Source organism: Pseudophryne corroboree, chromosome 5, assembly GCF_028390025.1.
Source record: "Pseudophryne corroboree isolate aPseCor3 chromosome 5, aPseCor3.hap2, whole genome shotgun sequence".
Taxonomy (NCBI): Eukaryota; Metazoa; Chordata; class Amphibia; order Anura; family Myobatrachidae; genus Pseudophryne; species Pseudophryne corroboree.
Genome location: NC_086448.1, coordinates 108,867,064 through 108,893,765, shown reverse-complemented (window position 1 = coordinate 108,893,765; position 26,702 = coordinate 108,867,064). Strand labels below are relative to the sequence as shown.

Below are 26,702 nucleotides of genomic sequence, written 5' to 3'. Positions count from 1 at the left end.
GCAGGTGCAATGGGGAGCGGAGAATGTGATAATGATTTGCTGGTATTGAACAAAACATAACAATAACATTATTTTCTGAGCAGAACAAATACATAACGAGATCCAGCGAATACTTCTGCCGGGTAGTCTGAAACAAATACCACACAGTCAGACAAAGGTCATAAGCGGTACCAGGAAAAGAATTCCAAGAAAAAGGCAGCTTCAGATCTACAGAAGCAGTAAACTGCTTTCACCGGCAGCGAATGAAACAGGTGTTTGCACTGCATGCAGCCAATGAAACATGTCCATTCAAGCAAAGCATCCTGCAGCTGATTCGCTGCAGTTGTGTGTGACTGCACTATTGCCCCCATGGAAGCATCTATAGTGTAGTATAGTAAAGTCTGAGTGGTCAGGAAGAAGCTACAAGGTAGAGTGAGGCGGGTCTTCACCTATGGCTCATGGGCATAAAACAAATTATTGGTGGTGATTTAGGAGCAAATTGGTAATTAAAGTACTTACAGTATGTTCATTATTTTATTTATTAAAGGAACTCCCCACACATTAAGTGCTGCTCCCAGTGTAACATCTACCGGATATAACTGTCCCTATTTAAATACCACCTATAAGCATACATGCCAACTTTCTGGCTGTTCCCTCTGGGGAACGGGGGGATCAGCCAGGTCAGTACAATGGGTGCCGGCTTAAGAGTGGCTTACTATAGGTAGGAGGCTCGGTAGATGTGATTGAGCGATTGCAACACCGTAGTCCCGCCCCCACTATACAATGTCGAGATTACTGGCCGTGTACGTGGTGGGTGTGGCTGCAATGATGAGATTCAGCGTGAAACGTGTCATCGGCCATCTAGACTGTCCACTTTATTCAGGAAGTGGACAGTGCCAGACGAGCACGGAAGGTTCGGAAGTCTTGTATATGCTTCAAGGCAGTCAGGAACGCCACCCGACATTCAGGAGCCTCCTTTCCTTACTGGGAAAGTAGTCAAATATGCCTATACGGTTTAGCTATGTTTATCTTTCCCTGCCTTGTGATTTGCCCTTGGATCATACTTGCCTTATTTGGCTTCCCCTAAGATGGCATGGCGATTCTATTAACATTTGGCAAGTATAACTTTAGCTTTGCCTACCTCAGGGTCCTTTAATACATTACTTGTATAGCTACACAGTTCCCAAAGCACTGTCATTCACATTTAATTTTCTAACACCAGTGGGTAGCCAGTTTAAGTACATGGGGGTAAATGTGGGACTTCGGGTAAGAATGCCCATATTGTTAAAGCAACAATCATTTACAAGGCAAAACCAACCTGGTCCCGCACCTCTGGGGTCTCTATTACATTTACTCCATGGAATCTATCATCAGAGCTAAAACAAAACAAAAAAAAAGGCAATGTAAAGTGACATGGATATTTAGGTCCCTGTGCCTTTAATGCAGTGAGGTGAGAAGCCAGGTACCCTGCAAGGTGGATATGGTGTTGGGCTGTCTCTCCAGGGTGCCACCAGAGTAGCAACTGCACTGCCCTCCCGGGCTTGTGTCGTGGGCTGCGGCACTAGTCACACATACTTTCTTGACAATTTTGTCCATGGAAATTGTATTAGTTTTCAGTCGCAATTAAATATTTTTCTACATGTTAGATGTAATTCTTATTTTCTGTTATTATCCTATAGACCATAAGTGCAGTGTAATGGAGTTTCCAGTGTTGGGAATTGCACATCTTTTTGGTGAAGTGTGAGAGGCATAGACGCACACTTTTCAACATTTACACATGCAGAAACAGGACAAAATATGCTCTGCCCCCTATCTGATGAAGTCCTGTCCATGTCACTGACGCAACATCCACTGTAAAGGGAAAGTCTGCCCATTTTGGTTAGCTCCAGCACTTTCAAGGGTTGTGACTTGGGTAGGGTTGTCCAAGAATAGGGTATCAAATGATAGCCAGTGCTTAATGAACATCCAATGGGAAACCATTGATGAGGCGTGGCCATCCACAGGTAATATTTAAAGTTTCTCAGTAGCAGTATTCCTCATCAATTGCAAAATCATCGACCATAGACAGTAAACCATTGATGGTTTCAAACCATCGATGACCATCCCTAGATTTGTGTGATGAATGTACTGTAGATGCATAGACTCAGCAGCAATGTGTGCTTGGAAACCATTTTATAAATTGACAACTACTGTATGTAAGTGAAATAAGAAAATGCAATTATTTTCTTTCTAATTCCATGGTGTTTGCTGTTCTAATAACAATATACCACCAATAACACCTAGGGCCTGTTTAAGGGACTGGGAGGTGGCTATTACTGAAGGCAAAGATGATCTGTTCAGTGGGCATATTATGGGAGTGTTGCAGGTGTGTAAATGAAAGCAGCTGCCTTCACAATCACAAGCATAGGAGGCCATGGTCATACAGAGAAACCGCACCTGCCAGGGCCGTAACTAGGTGTGTGAGGAGTGTGCACCACACATAGCCCTGCAGGGTAGGGGGCGCCGTTGGCAGCACTTGTCAATTATCTGTTTTAATTACTTTCACTTCCACATTACTTTCACTTACCCACTTTGGGAAGCCCAGCATCTCCTGACCACCCATGTCTCCTACCCCCACCCCTTCTGTTGCTAATACCTATACAGCATTCATGGACTTGACTTCATAGCTCTTTGTTGTGCAGATTTCAGGATGCTGATGTGCCCGGAATTCAAACCAGTTGCCTAGGACATTGCAGTCGGACATTCTATTCATTGAGCTATCTGCCCTTGCATAGAAAGCTAGAGAATTCCAAACTGGAGAGTTCTAACTACTTGAAGCTTACTTTGTACTTTGTGAAGGAGTGATCAGCATTGTTGCTGGGCAGATCTATGTAGTGTGTGGCTGCACAATGCATGGATCTGCTTGATTATGGTGCTGGTTATTTTTTTACAGGGTACAGGTAGCTTCATATAGTTCAAAATCAAGTAGCGTGGTGGGTGGGGTGTTTGGCTGGGATGAAACAGGTTGTGGGTTTGAGTCCTGGCTGTGGCAGTATGATGAAATGTGTTATTTAATGAGAGGTATTGTGAATGGTGGTGAGCTCTTGGCTTAAGTGCATAACTGTGGTATAAAGAGGATTTGTGTCCAAATCCATTTTCTTGCAGTGTTCTATAAATGTGCGTGTGTATTATAGTATTTTATATATATATATATACATATATATATATTGGGCAAAGATTGGTGTACAGGTGCGCTGGTTAGTCTTAATGAAGGTTTGCAGTCCACAGGTAATTCCACACCTTGGCTGTTAACACTGATGAACCACCACCGCTGCACTTCTCCAAAGCACTCAGGACTCCTTGAGTGAATTTCTGGGAAAAAAGGATTCAGGAGAATGCGCCCATAGTGTAAATCTGATTTAATTATAAAAACATATCAGTAAAACCAAATCACAGGTAAAGATATAATAATACCTCTTCAGACCCACACTTTGGGCCAGTTTATGCATATAGGAAAATCCACAAGGCTAATGCACCAACCGCCGTGTCCAAAAGCCGGGACCGTGCACCGTGCTGCGCTCAGAAGCCCGTCCGGCCACCCGCAGTGATCACAGGGAGATGCAGAACCGAGTGAATGAGACGTCTAGCAAGCTCCGCTCCAACGCGTTTCGTAAACACTTCGTCAGGAGGCTGGCTTGCAGACGTCATTCAGACCTTAATATACTACTCCACAGATTATCACCAGCTGTTTGTGGTAATTAGCGGCAAGTGAACAATCCTCAGTCCACCGACAGTATAAACAAGTTTTAGGCTCGCACATAATTTGTGACAGATGGGTTAAAAAATGTTGCTATTAGATACATACACACATAAATTGATTACACAAAATTTACAAACAATACATAAAAAATTCATAAACAGTACACACATATGTATATCTCTAACCTTAACTATTTCTATATTAGTAAAAAAGCGGAATGTAACACATCATGGATCACATAGGTACCTTATTAGAATTCAATACCCTTGTACTATAGCCGCATTTTGGACTTAAACATAATTTATAACTAAAAATGTTAATAGCAGATTCCATACACGCATGGATTAATCATAGTTAAACGAGATTTAAAACACTACACATAAAATTTACAGCATACACTCGTGTCTATATTAGATTCACATACTACTTAAAGCGCATGGAAAAGATACCTCATTGAAATAGTCACGTATCTGCTCTAGTGCAAATCGTCACACTTATAACGAACAAGCACTAAAGATATTAACCTCTTTGGAAGAAAACATTTTTTCTGAAAAAAACTAGATCTTACGATCAGTAGCATCAGTGCCCCCTTGAAATTTCAAACAGGGAAACTTTTAGCTGAACACCATATTCATAAGCCATATCAAGGGTAAACCAGATGAAGATATTGTAAAAATATACATATGTATATAGCAGCAATCGACTCTAGGTGTATATAGAGTCATCCAAACGAGAGATTCCCCGGTTAGTGGATGAAAGCTATATCCTTATTTAATGATAACTGTAGCGCAACGCAGGGATAATTCATATAACATATTTAAATATATGATCCACACCCACCAGCTTACTTAATACATAGAGACAAGATGAGACAGAGCACATCAAATACTCAAAAATGCAGGAGAGGTAGAAACATGGCTAGACCAGAAAAGATAACAGGAACATATTATCGATCCCTAATGAAAGGAGTAATTTCATAATTCTCGTTTAAACTAGAGATGAGCGGGTTCGGTTCCTCGGAATCCGAACCCGCCCGAACTTCATGGTTTTTTACACGGGTCCGAGCGACTCGGATCTTCCCGCCTTGCTCGGTTAACCCGAGCGCGCCCGAACGTCATCATCACGCTGTCGGATTCTCGCGAGGCTCGGATTCTATCGCGAGACTCGGATTCTATATAAGGAGCCGCGCGTCGCCGCCATTTTTCACACGTGCATTGAGATTCATAGGGAGAGGACGTGTCTGGCGTCCTCTCCGTTTATAGAGATTCGAGAAGAGAGTGAGACAGAGAGAGACACAGTAGTAATTTGGGGAGCATTAGGAGGAGTACTACTACTACTAGTACTTGCTGAAGTGATAGAGAGAGATAGTGTGACTGTATTATCTGACTTGTGGGGGAGACACTGACAGTGGGGAGCAGTTAGAGTCTGAGAGCAGGACTCAGGACTCAGGAGTACATATAACGTACAGTGCACACTTTTGCTGCCAGAGTGCCAGCCACACTGCCATTGTTTGTGACCACACTGACCACCAGTATAATATATATTGTGATTGTCTGCTTAGGACTCAGGAGTACTACTTGCAAGTTGCTGATAGTGTGACCAGTGACCTGACCACCAGTTTAATAAATCACCAGCAGTTTATGAGTTTAATATATATTATATATATATATATATAATTGTATATAATATATATATAATATAATTGTATACCACCTAGCACCTACCCGTGTTTTTTTTTTTTTTTTTCTTTCTTCTTTATACATACTACTATAGTAGCTTACTGTAGCAGTCTGCGGTGCTGCTGAGCTGACAGTGTCCAGCAGGTCCGTCATCAGTCATTACATAATAAATATATAATATATACCTGTCCGGCTGCAGTACTAGTGATATTATATATACATATATATTGATTTCATCTCATTATCATCCAGTCTATATTAGCAGCAGACACAGTACGTTAGTCCACGGCTGTAGCTACCTCTGTGTCGGCACTCGGCAGTCCATCCATAATTGTATACCACCTACCCGTGGTTGTTGTTTTTTTCTTTCTTCTTTATACATACTACTATAGTAGCTTACTGTAGCAGTCTGCGGTGCTGCTGAGCTGACAGTGTCCAGCAGGTCCGTCATCAGTCATTACATAATAAATATATAATATATACCTGTCCGGCTGCAGTACTAGTGATATTATATATACATATATATTGATTTCATCTCATTATCATCCAGTCTATATTAGCAGCAGACACAGTACGTTAGTCCACGGCTGTAGCTACCTCTGTGTCGGCACTCGGCAGTCCATCCATAATTGTATACCACCTACCCGTGGTTGTTGTTTTTTCTTTCTTCTTTATACATACTACTATAGTAGCTTACTGTAGCAGTCTGCGGTGCTGCTGAGCTGACAGTGTCTAGCAGGTCCGTCATCAGTCATTACATAATAAATATATAATATATACCTGTCCGGCTGCAGTACTAGTGATATTATATATACATATATATTGATTTCATCTCATTATCATCCAGTCTATATTAGCAGCAGACACAGTACGTTAGTCCACGGCTGTAGCTACCTCTGTGTCGGCACTCGGCAGTCCATCCATAATTGTATACCACCTACCCGTGGTTGTTGTTTTTTTCTTTCTTCTTTATACATACTACTATAGTAGCTTACTGTAGCAGTCTGCGGTGCTGCTGAGCTGACAGTGTCCAGCAGGTCCGTCATCAGTCATTACATAATAAATATATAATATATACCTGTCCGGCTGCAGTACTAGTGATATTATATATACATATATATTGATTTCATCTCATTATCATCCAGTCTATATTAGCAGCAGACACAGTACGGTAGTCCACGGCTGTAGCTACCTCTGTGTCGGCACTCGGCAGTCCATCCATAAGTATACTAGTATCCATCCATCTCCATTGTTTACCTGAGGTGCCTTTTAGTTGTCCCTATTAAAATATGGAGAACAAAAATGTTGAGGTTCCAAAATTAGGGAAAGATCAAGATCCACTTCCACCTCGTGCTGAAGCTGCTGCCACTAGTCATGGCCGAGACGATGAAATGCCAGCAACGTCGTCTGCCAAGGCCGATGCCCAATGTCATAGTACAGAGCATGTAAAATCCAAAACACCAAATATCAGTAAAAAAAGGACTCCAAAACCTAAAATAAAATTGTCGGAGGAGAAGCGTAAACTTGCCAATATGCCATTTACCACACGGAGTGGCAAGGAACGGCTGAGGCCCTGGCCTATGTTCATGGCTAGTGGTTCAGCTTCACATGAGGATGGAAGCACTCAGCCTCTCGCTAGAAAAATGAAAAGACTCAAGCTGGCAAAAGCACCGCAAAGAACTGTGCGTTCTTCGAAATCCCAAATCCACAAGGAGAGTCCAATTGTGTCGGTTGCGATGCCTGACCTTCCCAACACTGGACGTGAAGAGCATGCGCCTTCCACCATTTGCACGCCCCCTGCAAGTGCTGGAAGGAGCACCCGCAGTCCAGTTCCTGATAGTCAGATTGAAGATGTCAGTGTTGAAGTACACCAGGATGAGGAGGATATGGGTGTTGCTGGCGCTGGGGAGGAAATTGACCAGGAGGATTCTGATGGTGAGGTGGTTTGTTTAAGTCAGGCACCCGGGGAGACATCTGTTGTCCGTGGGAGGAATATGGCCATTGACATGCCTGGTGAAAATACCAAAAAAATCAGCTCTTCGGTGTGGAAGTATTTCAACAGAAATGCGGACAACAGGTGTCAAGCCGTGTGTTGCCTTTGTCAAGCTGTAATAAGTAGGGGTAAGGACGTTAACCACCTCGGAACATCCTCCCTTATACGTCACCTGCAGCGCATTCATAATAAGTCAGTGACAAGTTCAAAAACTTTGGGTGACAGCGGAAGCAGTCCACTGACCAGTAAATCCCTTCCTCTTGTAACCAAGCTCACGCAAACCACCCCACCAACTCCCTCAGTGTCAATTTCCTCCTTACCCAGGAATGCCAATAGTCCTGCAGGCCATGTCACTGGCAATTCTGACGAGTCCTCTCCTGCCTGGGATTCCTCCGATGCATCCTTGAGTGTAATGCCTACTGCTGCTGGCGCTGCTGTTGTTGCTGCTGGGAGTCGATCGTCATTACAGAGGGGAAGTCGGAAGACCACTTGTACTACTTCCAGTAAGCAATTGACTGTCCAACAGTCCTTTGCGAGGAAGATGAAATATCACAGCAGTCATCCTGCTGCAAAGCGGATAACTGAGGCCTTGACAACTATGTTGGTGTTAGACGTGCGTCCGGTATCCGCCGTTAGTTCACAGGGAACTAGACAATTTATTGAGGCAGTGTGCCCCCGTTACCAAATACCATCTAGGTTCCACTTCTCTAGGCAGGCGATACCGAGAATGTACACGGACGTCAGAAAAAGACTCACCAGTGTCCTAAAAAATGCAGTTGTACCCAATGTCCACTTAACCACGGACATGTGGACAAGTGGAGCAGGGCAGGGTCAGGACTATATGACTGTGACAGCCCACTGGGTAGATGTATGGACTCCCGCCGCAAGAACAGCAGCGGCGGCACCAGTAGCAGCATCTCGCAAACGCCAACTCTTTCCTAGGCAGGCTACGCTTTGTATCACCGCTTTCCAGAATACGCACACAGCTGAAAACCTCTTACGGCAACTGAGGAAGATCATCGCGGAATGGCTTACCCCAATTGGACTCTCCTGTGGATTTGTGGCATCGGACAACGCCAGCAATATTGTGTGTGCATTAAATATGGGCAAATTCCAGCACGTCCCATGTTTTGCACATACCTTGAATTTGGTGGTGCAGAATTTTTTAAAAAACGACAGGGGTGTGCAAGAGATGCTGTCGGTGGCCAGAAGAATTGCGGGACACTTTCGGCGTACAGGCACCACGTACAGAAGACTGGAGCACCACCAAAAACAACTGAACCTGCCCTGCCATCATCTGAAGCAAGAAGTGGTAACGAGGTGGAATTCAACCCTCTATATGCTTCAGAGGTTGGAGGAGCAGCAAAAGGCCATTCAAGCCTATACAATTCAGCACGATATAGGAGGTGGAATGCACCTGTCTCAAGCGCAGTGGAGAATGATTTCAACGTTGTGCAAGGTTCTGATGCCCTTTGAACTTGCCACACGTGAAGTCAGTTCAGACACTGCCAGCCTGAGTCAGGTCATTCCCCTCATCAGGCTTTTGCAGAAGAAGCTGGAGACATTGAAGGAGGAGCTAACACAGAGCGATTCCGCTAGGCATGTGGGACTTGTGGATGGAGCCCTTAATTCGCTTAACAAGGATTCACGGGTGGTCAATCTGTTGAAATCAGAGCACTACATTTTGGCCACCATGCTCGATCCTAGATTTAAAGCCTACCTTGGATCTCTCTTTCCGGCAGACACAAGTCTGCTGGGGTTCAAAGACCTGCTGGTGAGAAAATTGTCAAGTCAAGCGGAACGCGACCTGTCAACATCTCCTCCTTCACATTCTCCCGCAACTGGGGGTGCGAGGAAAAGGCTCAGAATTCCGAGCCCACCCGCTGGCGGTGATGCAGGGCAGTCTGGAGCGACTGCTGATGCTGACATCTGGTCCGGACTGAAGGACCTGACAACGATTACGGACATGTCGTCTACTGTCACTGCATATGATTCTCTCACCATTGAAAGAATGGTGGAGGATTGTATGAGTGACCGCATCCAAGTAGGCACGTCACACAGTCCGTACTTATACTGGCAGGAAAAAGAGGCAATTTGGAGGCCCTTGCACAAACTGGCTTTATTCTACCTAAGTTGCCCTCCCACAAGTGTGTACTCCGAAAGAGTGTTTAGTGCCGCCGCTCACCTTGTCAGCAATCGGCGTACGAGGTTACATCCAGAAAATGTGGAGAAGATGATGTTCATTAAAATGAATTATAATCAATTCCTCCGTGGAGACATTGACCAGCAGCAATTGCCTCCACAAAGTACACAGGGAGCTGAGATGGTGGATTCCAGTGGGGACGAATTGATAATCTGTGAGGAGGGGGATGTACACGGTGATATATCGGAGGATGATAATGAGGTGGACATCTTGCCTCTGTAGAGCCAGTTTGTGCAAGGAGAGATTAATTGCTTCTTTTTAGGTGGGGGTCCAAACCAACCCGTCATTTCAGTCACAGTCGTGTGGCAGACCCTGTCACTGAAATGATGGGTTGGTTAAAGTGTGCATGTCCTGTTTATACAACATAAGGGTGGGTGGGAGGGCCCAAGGACAATTCCATCTTGCACCTCTTTTTTCTTTCATTTTTATTTGCGTCATATGCTGTTTGGGGAGTGTTTTTTGGAAGGGCCATCCTGCGTGACACTGCAGTGCCACTCCTAGATGGGCCCGGTGTTTGTGTCGGCCACTAGGGTCGCTAAGCTTAGTCACACAGCTACCTCATTGCGCCTCTTTTTTTCTTTGCATCATGTGCTGTTTGGGGAGGGTTTTTTGGAAGGGACATCCTGCGTGACACACTGCAGTGCCACTCCTAGATGGGCCAGGTGTTTGTGTCGGCCACTAGGGTCGCTTAGCTTACTCACACAGCTACCTCATTGCGCCTCTTTTTTTCTTCTTTGCGTCATGTGCTGTTTGGGGAGTGTTTTTTGGAAGGGCCATCCTGCGTGACACACTGCAGTGCCACTCCTAGATGGGCCCGGTGTTTGTGTCGGCCACTAGGGTCGCTAAGCTTAGTCACACAGCTACCTCATTGCGCCTCTTTTTTTCTTTGCGTCATGTGCTGTTTGGGGAGGGTTTTTTGGAAGGGACATCCTGCGTGACACTGCAGTGCCACTCCTAGATGGGCCAGGTGTTTGTGTCGGCCACTAGGGTCGCTTAGCTTACTCACACAGCTACCTCATTGCGCCTCTTTTTTTCTTCTTTGCGTCATGTGCTGTTTGGGGAGTGTTTTTTGGAAGGGCCATCCTGCGTGACACTGCAGTGCCACTCCTAGATGGGCCCGGTGTTTATGTCGGCCACTAGGGTCGCTAAGCTTAGTCACACAGCTACCTCATTGCGCCTCTTTTTTTCTTTGCGTCATGTGCTGTTTGGGGAGGGTTTTTTGGAAGGGACATCCTGCGTGACACTGCAGTGCCACTCCTAGATGGGCCAGGTGTTTGTGTCGGCCACTAGGGTCGCTTATCTTACTCACACAGCTACCTCATTGCGCCTCTTTTTTTCTTTGCGTCATGTGCTGTTTGGGGAGGGTTTTTTGGAAGGGCCATCCTGCGTGACACTGCAGTGCCACTTCTAGATGGGCCCGGTGTTTGTGTCGGCCACTAGGGTCGCTTAGCTTACTCACACAGCTACCTCATTGCGCCTCTTTTTTTCTTTGCGTCATGTGCTGTTTGGGGAGGGTTTTTTGGAAGGGACATCCTGCGTGACACTGCAGTGACACTCCTATATGGGCCAGGTGTTTGTGTCGGCCACTAGGGTCGCTTATCTTACTCACACAGCTACCTCATTGCGCCTCTTTTTTTCTATGCGTCATGTGCTGTTTGGGGAGGGTTTTTTGGAAGGGACATCCTGCGTGAGACACTGCAGTGCCACTCCTAGATGGGCCCGGTGTTTGTGTCGGCCACTAGGGTCGCTTATCTTACTCACACAGCTACCTCATTGCGCCTCTTTTTTTCTTTGCGTCATGTGCTGTTTGGGGAGGGTTTTTTGGAAGGGACATCCTGCGTGACACTGCAGTGCCACTCCTAGATGGGCCCGGTGTTTGTGTCGGCCACTAGGGTCGCTTAGCTTACTCACACAGCTACCTCATTGCGCCTCTTTTTTTCTTCTTTGCGTCATGTGCTGTTTGGGGAGTTATTTTTTGGAAGCGCCATCCTGCGTGACACTGCAGTGCCACTCCTAGATGGGCCAGGTGTTTGTGTCGGCCACTAGGGTCGCTTAGCTTAGTCATCCAGCGACCTCGGTGCAAATTTTAGGACTAAAAATAATATTGTGAGGTGTGAGGTATTCAGAATAGACTGAAAATGAGTGGAAATTATGGTTTTTGAGGTTAATAATACTTTGGGATCAAAATGACCCCCAAATTCTATGATTTAAGCTGTTTTTTAGTGTTTTTTGAAAAAAAACACCCGAATCCAAAACACACCCGAATCCGACAAAAAAAATTCGGTGAGGTTTTGCCAAAACACGGTCGAACCCAAAACACGGCCGCGGAACCGAACCCAAAACCAAAACACAAAACCCGAAAAATTTCAAGTGCACATCTCTAGTTTAAACCATGTGGGATCAGCGTATTTAATGTTAAAATCCAGAAGGTTTCCCTTCTGAGCAGTTGTTCGTCTCTATTACCACCATCTTTGTTCGCTGCTATATGTTCGATGCCCGCAAATTTTAAGGTGGAAGGGTCAGCATTATGTCGCTCTGTGAAGTGTCGAGGAACACTATGGTTCATCATACGATTTTTAATATTCCTCGTGTGCTCCAAGATTCTTATTTTTAATACACGTTTAGTTTTTCCCACGTACACCAGTCCACAGGGACACATTAGTACATAGACACAGAAACTGGTATTACAGTTAATAAAAGACTGAATGGTATTAGGACGTATACTCACTTTACCCATTATGTTTTTAGCCCCCTTATCAGCCAAACTACATACTTTACAACAGCCACATTGGAAAAAGCCTTTTACAGGACCTAGAAAATTATCATTTTTTACAACCAGTGTCTTTTGCAGTTTACTCTTAGATATCAATGATTTAACAGTTCTAGCCCTCCTATAAATGATATCAGGTTTTTTCGGGAGTACAGGCCCTAGTATGGGATCTAGCTGTAAAATATGCCAATTTTTTCGGGCTATTTTTTCCAATTCCTTTGTCCCAGAGCTAAACTGTGTGACAAATGGGCAAAAAGTTTTACTCCTTCCCTCATCTTTTTCTTTTTTCTTATAAACCAACAGTGAATCTCGTTCTCTCTCTCTTGCCCCAAGCATTGCATTTTTTGTAAGCTCTTCAGGGTACCCTCTCTCTACAAATCTATCTTTATACACTTTAGCTTGTTCATCAAACTTTGAGAGGTGTGTACAATTTCTCCGTAGTCTAGTAAATTGGGAGTAAGGTATATTCTCTTTCCATTGTGGGAGATGGCAACTTTTAAAGTCCAGATAGCTATTGCTATCTACTTTCTTAAAGTGTGTGTAAGTTTCTATCTCCCCTGTCACTTCAAAGTTCTCCGTGGAAATTACTAGATCTAAAAATTCCAGCCTATTTACACTGAAAGTACCCGTGAATTTAAGATTATATGTGTTTACGTTCAACCTCTCCAAGAAATCAGCCCATTCGAGTTCATTACCATCCCATACAATAATCAGGTCATCTATATATCTTTTATACATTATTATTTTTGACCTCATGTCACCCTTCAGAGTTTCCATTTCCCATTGTCCCATATATATATTGGCTAGGCTAGGGGCACAGATACTCCCCATTGCTGATCCGCACACCTGTTGGTACCACTCTTCTAGAAATGTAAAATAATTGTACTTAAGCACAAATTCTAAACACCTGCATATAAATTTACATTTCAAATCGCCAACTTCGGGATCATTCCTAAGTCTGGTCTCTACAGCCGAGACCCCTTTACCGTGCGGAATAGACGTATAAAGTGATTGCACATCTATGGAGCACCACCTATAAGAATCCTTCCATTTCAAATACTAAAAGAAGGTTTACAAAACAATAGTATCACACTTACAGAATATAACTATTTGCTTAATAAACATCCACGGATGGCTACCTTTTATCATATTCCCAAGATCCATAAGAACTTATCCCACCCCCCTGGTAGACCTATTATCAGCGGCATTGGGTCCTTAACATCTAGGGTCTCAGAATTTGTGGACTGTTATATCAAGAAATATGTTCCAAGTCTGGACTCTTACATACAAGATACAACATCAATATTGCATGTATTAAAAGATTTGAAATGGAAGGATTCTTATAGGTGGTGCTCCATAGATGTGCAATCACTTTATACGTCTATTCCGCACGGTAAAGGGGTCTCGGCTGTAGAGACCAGACTTAGGAATGATCCCGAAGTTGGCGATTTGAAATGTAAATTTATATGCAGGTGTTTAGAATTTGTGCTTAAGTACAATTATTTTACATTTCTAGAAGAGTGGTACCAACAGGTGTGCGGATCAGCAATGGGGAGTATCTGTGCCCCTAGCCTAGCCAATATATATATATGGGACAATGGGAAATGGAAACTCTGAAGGGTGACATGAGGTCAAAAATAATAACGTATAAAAGATATATAGATGACCTGATTATTGTATGGGATGGTAATGAACTCGAATGGGCTGATTTCTTGGAGAGGTTGAACGTAAACACATATAATCTTAAGTTCACGGGTACTTTCAGTGTAAATAGGCTGGAATTTTTAGATCTAGTAATTTCCACGGAGAACTTTGAAGTGACAGGGGAGATAGAAACTTACACACACTTTAAGAAAGTAGATAGCAATAGCTATCTGGACTTTAAAAGTTGCCATCTCCCACAATGGAAAGAGAATATACCTTACTCCCAATTTACTAGACTACGGAGAAATTGTACACACCTCTCAAAGTTTGATGAACAAGCTAAAGTGTATAAAGATAGATTTGTAGAGAGAGGGTACCCTGAAGAGCTTACAAAAAATGCAATGCTTAGGGCAAGAGAGAGAGAACGAGATTCACTGTTGGTTTATAAGAAAAAAGAAAAAGATGAGGGAAGGAGTAAAACTTTTTGCCCATTTGTCACACAGTTTAGCTCTGGGACAAAGGAATTGGAAAAAATAGCCCGAAAAAATTGGCATATTTTACAGCTAGATCCCATACTAGGGCCTGTACTCCCGAAAAAACCTGATATCATTTATAGGAGAGCTAGAACTGTTAAATCATTGATATCTAAGAGTAAACTGCAAAAGACACTGGTTGTAAAAAATGATCATTTTCTAGGTCCTGTAAAAGGCTTTTTCCAATGTGGCTGTTGTAAAGTATGTAGTTTGGCTGATAAGGGGGCTAAAAACATAATGGGTAAAGTGAGTATACGTCCTAATACCATTCAGTCTTTTATTAACTGTAATACCAGTTTCTGTGTCTATGTACTAATGTGTCCCTGTGCAGAGCCGGATTAACGGGGGGGCTCCGGGGTTAAGTACCCCGGGCCCCCCTGTCAGAAAAGGGCCCCCCTCCACTCGCCGGAGATCGGATCTCTAATCCGATCTGATCTGCGGCACTGCACTACGGGGCATTGCGCTCCCCCCCCCCTCCCCCACTGCAGAGTTTACTAAGCGATGGCTCAGCTCAGCGCACGCAGGGGCCTGCCCGCCGATCCATCCTCACTGATGATTCTTTTGGGGAAGGAGAGGGACGAGACAGTGTGGAGCGGCGAGCGCAGGCAGCTGTGTCAGTAACGCGCAGCTGCCTGCTCATCACACTGACACAGAGGCTGGCTGTCTGACTGTAGGGGGAGCTGCAGCGTCAGCCCCTCCTAGGCAGTTCCGTGTGAGACCTGCTGACCCGGGGTTGCTGAGTTGTGTCTTCCGGAGCCGCTCTGCCTTGGGGAAATAGACTCAACCTTGGGGAGACAGGTGTGTGTGTCTCGCGGGGGAAGGTGAATGGGGGGGGGGGGCGATCTTTAATAAATTATGACAGCTTAATTTATTTTGTATGTGTGCTGTGTGGTTAATGTGTATGTGGTGTACTGTACTATGTATGCGTGTGTGCAATGCGTATGGTGAGAATATGTGCGTGGGGTGTGCTATGTATTTGTGTGCACTGTATGTGTGGTGTGCTGTGTGTGCAATGTGTATGGTGTACTATGTACGTGTATAGCACACCTCCCAACATGACCCTCTCCAGGAGGGACATAATGCTCTGCTCCTGGACTTCCCTCTTACTGTATGATTGCCAACACCTGTGCTGAAACACCTTTCTTATCAATTAACCTGTGCAACACAGGTGCCGGCAATCATACAGTAAGAGAAAAGTCCAGAAGCAGAGCATTGTGTCCCTCCTGGAGAGGGTCATGTTGGGAGGTATGGTGTATAGTGTGATATGTGTATGTGCAATGTGTAGGAGTATGGTGCTATGTTTGTTTGTGGTATGCAGTGGGCGGGATGTACAAAGGGAAAAATGCGGTAAAACACCCATTTTCGGGGGTTTTAACGCATTTTGAAATGTACCCTAGACCCAGCCGCCCACATATCGGTGCGGAGGGTATCGCCATCTTTTTATGGCGATACCCTATAGAAGCCTATGGGCTTCTTTCCGCAATCCACCGCACTCGCCGCCAAATGTGACCCCTCTCTCACCAGTGTCCTTGCAGCCTGCTCCAGGATCCTCACCCGCCTCCGAGCTCCTGCAGCAGCTGGTGGGGGTCCTCCTATTCCTCCTCCCCGTCCTCCGGAAGCCGGTGCACTCCGTGCTTCCTGCAGCTGCCCCGCACCCTGCCCCAGCCACACAGCTGCTTGTAGTGCCGGGGTTCCGGGTGCTGATGGTGGTAGCGACCGGACGCAGGAGCATATGACGGGAGATGGGCGGGTGCCGGCAGGGGGTATCAGACCGTACTCCATGCTGCAGGAGGTCAGGGTGCGGTGGGCACTGAGCTGCAGGGCTTCCCCTCGGGACTACCACTGACCGCAGGGCACCCCTGGCATCGCATTGCGATACTAATCGCATATGTTAGTACATATGCAATTAGCATCATTGCGATGACCGTCAATGACCCGCAATCAGTGATAGTACATCCCGCCCTGTGTGTGCAATATGTGTGTGTGTGTTTGTGTGTGGTGTGCTATGTATGTGTGTGCAGTGTTTATTTGTGTGGTGTGCTGTGTGTACAATGTGTATATATGTGGCGTACTACAAGTCAGTAAGTATGGTGTGCTTTGTGTGCGTGTACAATGTGTGTGTGTGTGTGTGTGTGTGTGTGTGTGTGTGTGTGTGTGTGTGTGTGTGTGTGCAATGTATGTGTCTGCAATGTGCATATGTGTGCAACATGGAAACCCCCCAGTAAATCCTGCGTTTGCCCTTGCAGCCGCCCAATAGGAGGAAGTCAAGCTGCAGCCTCAGGCTGAAAGGAGGAAGTTCCCTGGCAGCGTGTGGGGATTAGTGCTGGCGGGGTGCACTACAGAGAAGGAGAGGAACATTCAAGCTCCCACTCTCCTGTTATGTTTGTAAGTCAGGATTTTTTTTTTTTAAGTTAGGCTTTAAATTTAAAGTTAGGCTCTGAGTTCTATCTACCTATCTATCTATCTATCTATCTATCTATCTATCTATCTATCTATCTAAAACTTCTAAATGACAGAGAACGGCACTCACAGGTCTCGCAGGACCTGTGAGTGGCGTTACCTGTCCTTTAGAAGATATATGTTAGTATGTATGTATATATATGTGTGTGTGTATATATATGTATGGGATCAGGTCAGGGTCCCGGCAGTGCTAGGAACCCCGACCACTGGAAACCCGAACGAGTGTTTGCTGGGCCACCGGAGAAGTAATCCATGGTGGTGGGGGAGAGGAGTTAGGGTCAGGCTTTGGAGAGGTGGCTAGGTGTAGGCTACAGGGAGATTAGGTTTAGTTTAGGAATCCCCGGGGAGGGTTATGAATGATTAGGCTGCGGGTGGGGTGTGTGTGTGTGGGGGGGTGTTTAGGTTCAGGCTGTGTGAAGGGAAGGCTAGGTTTAGGCACACCCGGGAAGGGTTATGGTTAGGCTGCAGAGGTGGGGGAGGGTTAGCGGGGCATTGTGGAACGGTAAGTATACTTACCTTGCCCCTGTCAGGATTTTCATCATTGGGATACCGCCGGCATATCAGACCAATCCATATGTATGTATGCGTGTGTGTGTGTATATGGGTATATATGTGTGTATGCATATATGAAATAGGTAATTAACCCAAACTACCCTATACTCCCCTTAGTTCAAATGATACAGAGTGTGTATATATATATATATATATATATATATATATATTATAATTTTACATTTACACCTTAGGGCCCCCCTGTCTTTAGTACCCCGGGCCCCCTGATGCCTTAATCCAGCTCTGTCCCTGTGGACTGGTGTACGTGGGAAAAACTAAACGTGTATTAAAAATAAGAATCTTGGAGCACACGAGGAATATTAAAAATCGTGTGATGAACCATAGTGTTCCTCGACACTTCACAGAGCGACATAATGCTGACCCTTCCACCTTAAAATTTGCGGCATCGAACATATAGCAGCGAACAAAGATGGTGGTAATAGAGACGAACAACTGCTCAGAAGGGAAACCTTCTGGATTTTAACATTAAATACGCTGATCCCACATGGTTTAAACGAGAATTATGAAATTACTCCTTTCATTAGGGATCGATAATATGTTCCTGTTATCTTTTCTGGTCTAGCCATGTTTCTACCTCTCCTGCATTTTTGAGTATTTGATGTGCTCTGTCTCATCTTGTCTCTATGTATTAAGTAAGCTGGTGGGTGTGGATCATATATTTAAATATGTTATATGAATTATCCCTGCGTTGCGCTACAGTTATCATTAAATAAGGATATAGCTTTCATCCACTAACCGGGGAATCTCTCGTTTGGATGACTCTATATACACCTAGAGTCGATTGCTGCTATATACATATGTATATTTTTACAATATCTTCATCTGGTTTACCCTTGATATGGCTTATGAATATGGTGTTCAGCTAAAAGTTTCCCTGTTTGAAATTTCAAGGGGGCACTGATGCTACTGATCGTAAGAACTAGTTTTTTTCAGAAAAATTTTTTTCTTCCAAAGAGGTTAATATCTTTAGTGCTTGTTCGTTATAAGTGTGACGATTTGCACTAGAGCAGATACGTGACTATTTCAATGAGGTATCTTTTCCATGCGCTTTAAGTAGTATGTGAATCTAATATAGACACGAGTGTATGCTGTAAATTTTATGTGTAGTGTTTTAAATCTCGTTTAACTGTGATTAATCCATGCGTGTATGGAATCTGCTATTAACATTTTTAGTTATAAATTATGTTTAAGTCCAAAATGCGGCTATAGTACAAGGGTATTGAATTCTAATAAGGTACCTATGTGATCCATGATGTGTTACATTCCGCTTTTTTACTAATATAGAAATAGTTAAGGTTAGAGATATACATATGTGTGTACTGTTTTTGAATTTTTTATGTATTGTTGGTAAATTTTGTGTAATCAATTTATGTGATTAATAGCAACATTTTTTAACCCATCTGTCACAAATTATGTGCGAGCCTAAAACTTGTTTATACTGTCGGTGGACTGAGGATTGTTCACTTGCCGCTAATTACCACAAACAGCTGGTGATAATCTGGGGAGTAGTATATTAAGGTCTGAATGACGTCTGCAAGCCAGCCTCCTGACGAAGTGTTTACGAAACGCGTTGGGGCGGAGCTTGCTAGACGTCTCATTCACTCGGTTCTGCATCTCCCTGTGATCACTGCGGGTGGCCGGACGGGCTTCTGAGCGCAGCACGGTGCACGGTCCCGGCTTTTGGACACGGCGGTTGGTGCATTAGCCTTGTGGATTTTCCTATATGCATAAACTGGCCCAAAGTGTGGGTCTGAAGAGGTATTATTATATCTATACCTGTGATTTGGTTTTACTGATATGTTTTTATAATTAAATCAGATTTACACTATGGGCGCATTCTCCTGAATCCTTTTTTCCCACATATATATATATATATATAAAGCAGCAATGTAGCCGGCACTCCCCTTGCTACCTTGATAATTGCTCCGGTGCCCTCCTTAGGATATGGAATCCATCAACAGCCAGAAGAATAGGCGGCACTCCAGAGACTTTATTTCCAATGCTTTTATTGAAGTATGAACCTTCAATAAAAGCATTGGAAATAAAGTCTCTGGAGTGCCGCCTATTCTTCTGGCTATATATATATATATATGTATATATGTTGTAGTGGTCAGTCCGGCACTCCACTTACATAAGCAGTCACTGCCCAGGTGCCCTCAGTATACATGCAATGTAGAGAGGAATAATGCTGCGGCACTCCGGGTCTTAAGATGAAAACAATGTGTATTATACACAAAAAGTCATCACATCGTGTACCAACGTTTCAGGACTTTAGGTCCCTTTGTCAGGGTGTGAACCTTGACAAAGGGACAAAAAGTCCCGAAACGTTGGTACACGATGTGGCGACTTTTTGTGTGTAATACACATTGTTTTCATCTTAAGACCCGGAGTGCCGCAGCATTATTCCTCTCTCTCTCTCCCTCTCTCTCTATTTATATATATATATATATATATATAGTACAGTGTTTCTCCACATTAACCGTGGAGAAAGATAGCACTCTCCAGACTTGTTATAATATATGCAATAAAGTCATTTATTCACAAAACTTGGTTCCATGTGTATCTTCATGTCACAAGCAGGGTATATAACAAAAAGGCTCACCAACGTTTCGGTCCTAATTTGGACCTTTCTCAAGGTATTAGCCAGTCTCTTAAAGCAAAATCAGGAAAACAGCAGCGTCAGTGTCAACATCAAAAGCAGGAACCGGTATCTGCATGTTGCCTCCCAGGCCCCCTGAATATATACCCAAGAGTTAACTACTGAAAGGGTCACAAGCCCATATGGCCGTGACGTCACTTCCGGTCATACCGGAAGTCCCGTTCCGCCGGCCGCTTTAAACAAGTGTGACAAAAGTGGCAATAATGGGGGATAAATCTAGTCAACCCCATTGCACAGACCTGTCTGTTGTGTCTCCCGCCCTGCGCATCCAGCCGTTGATTGTCACGGCCGGATTGCGGGTATCCATGGTAACACTTCGTCACTTCCGGTTAGAAACCGGAAGTTATGCGTTCCACACGGCGGAATATGCGTTTCAGACCACAAATGGTATAGGAGGATGCGGTTGTACACAATGTACACTATAAGTGCAACAATAATGCAAAAATATTAAAGGGTGAATATTGTTAAACTTAATGGCTTGGCCCGATGTGGACATAAAGGATATAGAGAAAATGAACCTAATAATGGTGAAGTGGGTATATTGGGGACCTGGAGACTCACACATAGTACATTATGAGAATCAATTTAATACAGTCATATTAGTGTGCGCTACGCGCGTCACACCCGTGCAGAAAAAGTTAGTGAACTGTCATATCGCGGTTACTATATATTCATGTGAATTTAGATTTAGTCTAAATATCTAGGAAAACATAGGAATAATAAACAAGTGTTAACCAGACTCGTAGGTAGAGGGTATTCATAGCTTTGCTACAGTTCACCTAAGAGTGTCTCCATCACAGCTGGATAGAGTCTAGTGGGAAAAAGTTTTTTCGGCTGCGGTCCTTAATAGCTGCTCTATTACCCCAAAAATATTGAGAGCGGGTTATTTTCATTCATCCCTCTAGGGGAGATAGTGTCTAATCTGTGGATCCAGAAGCTCTCTCTTCGTTTCAAACTCATGATGCGGTCTCCGCCACGGGTGGGTGGTGGTACCCAGTCTATAAGTTTGCACCTGAGATTGGATACTTGGTGATGATGGGTCAGAAAGTGCCTCGGTACGGGTTGTTCTGCTTTCTTAGATTCAATCGCCTGGTGGATGGTAGTCCTATGATTAGCCATTCTATCACGGAATCTTCTCGATGTCATCCCGACATAGTATAATCCGCAGGGGCATACGAGGATATAAATGACATGGTCCATCAGGCAGTGTAGTTTATATTTAATCTTGATAGGGCGTCCAGAATGTGGGTGCGGGAAGGTGGGTCCGGTGAGCATGCTTCGGCATGTGGTGCAACCGGTGCATTTATAGCATCCTGGTTTCTGCTCTTGCAACCAGGTTGTCCTGTTAGGTGCAGTGGGATTCGCTGTTGGTCTCAATAGGAGCTGTTTAAGGTTTGGTGATTTCCTATAAGCCATCATAGGAGGTCGTAGGTTCTTCGCCTTCAGTGCTGCATCCGACGTGATAATAGGCCACCTCTTACGCAGTGCTTTGTTTATTTTGCCTGACTGACTGTCAAAGGTTGTAGTGAAGACCATCCTGTCGATTTTGTTGGTGGAGCTTGCCAATACAGAGCTGGTGTTGGACTCAGCGTTGTTTATTGATGTAAATCTTTCACGGGCTTTGTGTAGACATCGCTGTAGGCAGCCGTCAGTGTATCCACGTTCTTTAAATCTGTGCGACATGTCGTCCAATTGTTGTTCCATAATCAATGGGTTGGAGTTGTTCCTCATGACTCTCAAGAATTGTGAGATGGGTAAGTTCTCTTTTAGTGCTGGTGGGTGCTGGCTAGTAGATAGGAGGAGGGTGTTCCTGTCTGTGGGTTTCCTGAAGAGCGTCGTGCTGATCTCATGGTTGAGTATGGAGACCGTGATATCCAGGAAGTGAATCTGCTGGTCATCTATCTGGTGTGTGAATCTCACCGGATTATCCAGTTCATTTAATGCCTGCACCATCTGATGAAACATCTCTGTCGTCCCGGTCCATAGGATAAATATGTCGTCGATAAAGCGTTTATACATACAGATATGGGCCCCATACGTTGGTAGGATATGCTTCTTTTCGTAGGCCGACATAAATATGTTGGCGTATGCCGGCGCCAAATTTGAACCCATAGCGGTCCCGGATTGCTGTACATAGTACTTATCCAAGTACGAGAAGTGATTCAACTTCAAAACTGCTTCCGCCAGTTGGATGATAAAATCAATCGGTGGCTCACCCGGAGAGTGGGTCCCAAGGGCATCTCTCAGTGCCTGCAGCCCATCTTCATGGGGAATGATGGTATAGAGTGAGCAAACGTCTAATGTGGCCAATTTGACATCGCCACTCAGCTGTGGTAATTCGGATAGCTTGGCGAGGAAGTCCATGGTGTCCCTGATGTAGCTATCAGACTGCTGTACTATTGGTTGCAAAAATGAGTCCACGTATACTGCCAGTGGTTGCAACAACGAGTTTTTAGCCGAAATGATTGGTCTGCCTGGTGGGTGAGAGAGTGTTTTGTGGACTTTGGGTAAGGTGTATATAATGGGACACACTGGGTGTGAGACCGTGAGGAAATCAAAGGTGTGTTTGTCAATCCACTTGGATTGGAAGCTAAGTTGTAATAGCCGGTCCACTTGTTTTTTGAAATTCGGGATGGGGTTGGTGGCACAGCCTAGATAGGTCGACGTGTCAGCTAATTGCCTACAGATCTCTTTGTTGTAGTCACTCCATTCCTGCACGACAATCGCTCCTCCCTTATCTGCCGGTCTAATGACAATAGTGGTATCATCACGTAGTGTTCTGAGTGCTTGTCTTTCTTGTTTGGATAAGTTATCATAGGTCTTCATCGGGGTACCTGTGTTAATATCCTGTTCGACCAATCGAGTATACGTCTTTATACTGGGATTGGATGAGGGTGGGTCATACGTGGATGGTGGACGGAACGGGGACCTGTTTTCAATATTGGTATCCCCATAGTGTTCACGGAGTCTGAGTTTCCGTCCAAATTTATACATATCTATAGTCGTCTCAAAGGGTTTATGTGGGCACATTGGTACAAAGGACAGGCCACGTGAGAGGAGGCTCAATGTGGCCTCATCCATAGGTCTATCTGTCAGATTAAACACTAGATTTTGTTTTTGTCCCTGCACCTTCGCCATACGTCGCCCCTTCCTTGGATGTGGTCTGCGCGTCCCCCGCTGGGGGGTAGACCTACTTCTTGGCTCTGTCCTAAAAAAGCTGTATTACGTGGTCGACGGGTGTCAGTCTGGTCTGTATCTGAGGTGGAGGCAGATGACCCAGTGTCGGAGGTCACGTACTGCCTTCGACCCTGGCGGCGCTGTCGAAAACTTCTCTGGGGTCTAGTTGGTCTTGAGTCACCTAGGAGCCACCTATACACTGTATGGTTCTGATAATCCGATACCACTGTGGCTAATTTGTTCCGCTTAAATGCAGTGAGTTCTTTCTTATAGCTGTCGATCTGGGCTTTTAATTTCTCTAGGTGGTTACAGGTTTTGTCACCCCTGATAGTGGATGAATGAACGTCGTTAAATGTGGCAATCTGGGACTTAACTTTGTTAAGTTCGGTCCCTACCTCCTCAATCACCAATAACATTAAATCTAGGGAACATTTATTAAGTACCCCGCACCAGCGGCTGCAGAATGTGGGGTTGTTCCTCCCTATGGTTGGGATGTTGCTTACTCGGAACCCTCTGGGAATTTGTTTTTTACGGTGATATTCCGATAAGAATTGGCCATGCAGGTTAAGGTCAATTTCCCTCTTGCTGAGTCTTAGGAGTTGATGGTACAGGTCAGTAGTAGTTTCTGCCGGGAGTGTATCAAATTCTAACTGGTCAAAGAGTACTTTCTCAGCATCGTCATCTGTTAATGATACAATGCCGTGTTCAGCCTGTGACAATAGGTTGTCATCCAGAAAACCGGCACCACCCTGGGCCATAGTCTAGTGTCCAGGAGTGTATGTCCCACGCGGACTTATACTACAGTACCCAATCTTGCCGGAGGTCTCCCTGTCCGATACTGTTTGGGCCCGCACTGCTTGGCTTCCAAGTTCAGAAGGAATTGGGCATTACCAATGCGGTATGACTGTAGTTATGGATACACAAATTAGACTAACTGCCCCAGGGATCTGGGTAACCCACCATCTAAGGCACATTCGAACACGGATACAACAGAAACAGACGATAGCTGTAAAAAAATGTGTTATGTGTGGATCATGCAGAATAACTGGTTTGCTCTGAATATAGGTAGTGGGTGCAGGAAGAGATATACCTAGCACGCTAAGTATACCCAAATAACATATATGGGGAGTCCCACACTCTCACCCAGCGCAGGTAACGGCTGGGGTGCCAAATCAAAGTCTGATCCAATCACTGGGTCAAACTCATAGTACAGTACAGTGTTTCTCCACATTAACCGTGGAGAAAGATAGCACTCTCCAGACTTGTTATAATATATGCAATAAAGTCATTTATTCACAAAACTTGGTTCCATGTGTATCTTCATGTCACAAGCAGGGTATATAACAAAAAGGCTCACCAACGTTTCGGTCCTAATTTGGACCTTTCTCAAGGTATTAGCCAGTCTCTTAAAGCAAAATCAGGAAAACAGCAGCGTCAGTGTCAACATCAAAAGCAGGAACCGGTATCTGCATGTTGCCTCCCAGGCCCCCTGAATATATACCCAAGAGTTAACTACTGAAAGGGTCACAAGCCCATATGGCCGTGACGTCACTTCCGGTCATACCGGAAGTCACGTTCCGCCGGCCGCTTTAAACAAGTGTGACAAAAGTGGCAATAATGGGGGATAAATCTAGTCAACCCCATTGCACAGACCTGTCTGTTGTGTCTCCCGCCCTGCGCATCCAGCCGTTGATTGTCACGGCCGGATTGCGGGTATCCATGGTAACGCTTCGTCACTTCCGGTTAGAAACCGGAAGTTATGCGTTCCACACGGCGGAATATGCGTTTCAGACCACAAATGGTATAGGAGGATGCGGTTGTACACAATGTACACTATAAGTGCAACAATAATGCAAAAATATTAAAGGGTGAATATTGTTAAACTTAATGGCTTGGCCCGATGTGGACATAAAGGATATAGAGAAAATGAACCTAATAATGGTGAACCTAATTATAGTGTACATTGTGTACAACCGCATCCTCCTATACCATTTGTGGTCTGAAACGCATATTCCGCCGTGTGGAACGCATAACTTCCGGTTTCTAACCGGAAGTGACGAAGCGTTACCATGGATACCCGCAATCCGGCCGTGACAATCAACGGCTGGATGCGCAGGGCGGGAGACACAACAGACAGGTCTGTGCAATGGGGTTGACTAGATTTATCCCCCATTATTGCCACTTTTGTCACACTTGTTTAAAGCGGCCGGCGGAACGTGACTTCCGGTATGACCGGAAGTGACGTCACGGCCATATGGGCTTGTGACCCTTTCAGTAGTTAACTCTTGGGTATATATTCAGGGGGCCTGGGAGGCAACATGCAGATACCGGTTCCTGCTTTTGATGTTGACACTGACGCTGCTGTTTTCCTGATTTTGCTTTAAGAGACTGGCTAATACCTTGAGAAAGGTCCAAATTAGGACCGAAACGTTGGTGAGCCTTTTTGTTATATACCCTGCTTGTGACATGAAGATACACATGGAACCAAGTTTTGTGAATAAATGACTTTATTGCATATATTATAACAAGTCTGGAGAGTGCTATCTTTCTCCACGGTTAATGTGGAGAAACACTGTACTGTACTATGAGTTTGACCCAGTGATTGGATCAGACTTTGATTTGGCACCCCAGCCGTTACCTGCGCTGGGTGAGAGTGTGGGACTCCCCATATATGTTATTTGGGTATACTTAGCGTGCTAGGTATATCTCTTCCTGCACCCACTACCTATATTCAGAGCAAACCAGTTATTCTGCATGATCCACACATAACACATTTTTTTACAGCTATCGTCTGTTTCTGTTGTATCCGTGTTCGAATGTGCCTTAGATGGTGGGTTACCCAGATCCCTGGGGCAGTTAGTCTAATTTGTGTATCCATAACTACAGTCATACCGCATTGGTAATGCCCAATTCCTTCTGAACTTGGAAGCCAAGCAGTGCGGGCCCAAACAGTATCGGACAGGGAGACCTCCGGGAAGATTGGGTACTGTAGTATAAGTCTGCGTGGGACATACACTCCTGGACACTAGACTATGGCCCAGGGTGGTGCCGGTTTTCTGGATGACAACCTATTGTCACAGGCTGAACACGGCATTGTATCATTAACAGATGACGATGCTGAGAAAGTACTCTTTGACCAGTTAGAATTTGATACACTCCCGGCAGAAACTACTACTGACCTGTACCATCAACTCCTAAGACTCAGCAAGAGGGAAATTGACCTTAACCTGCATGGCCAATTCTTATCGGAATATCACCGTAAAAAACAAATTCCCAGAGGGTTCCGAGTAAGC

At 44.7% G+C, this 26,702-nt stretch overlaps 1 protein-coding gene and 1 pseudogene across 1 annotated transcript in view; one reads left to right on the top strand and one right to left on the bottom strand.

Annotated features, from left to right (window-relative positions):
- The window catches only part of PLXDC2 (plexin domain containing 2), a 1,323,386-nt gene that overhangs the window by 1,199,959 nt on the left and 96,725 nt on the right, over positions 1 to 26,702 (bottom strand). The gene's annotated exons all lie outside the window — the stretch shown is intronic.
- LOC134930589 (5S ribosomal RNA) lies at positions 26,288 to 26,404 on the top strand (annotated as a pseudogene).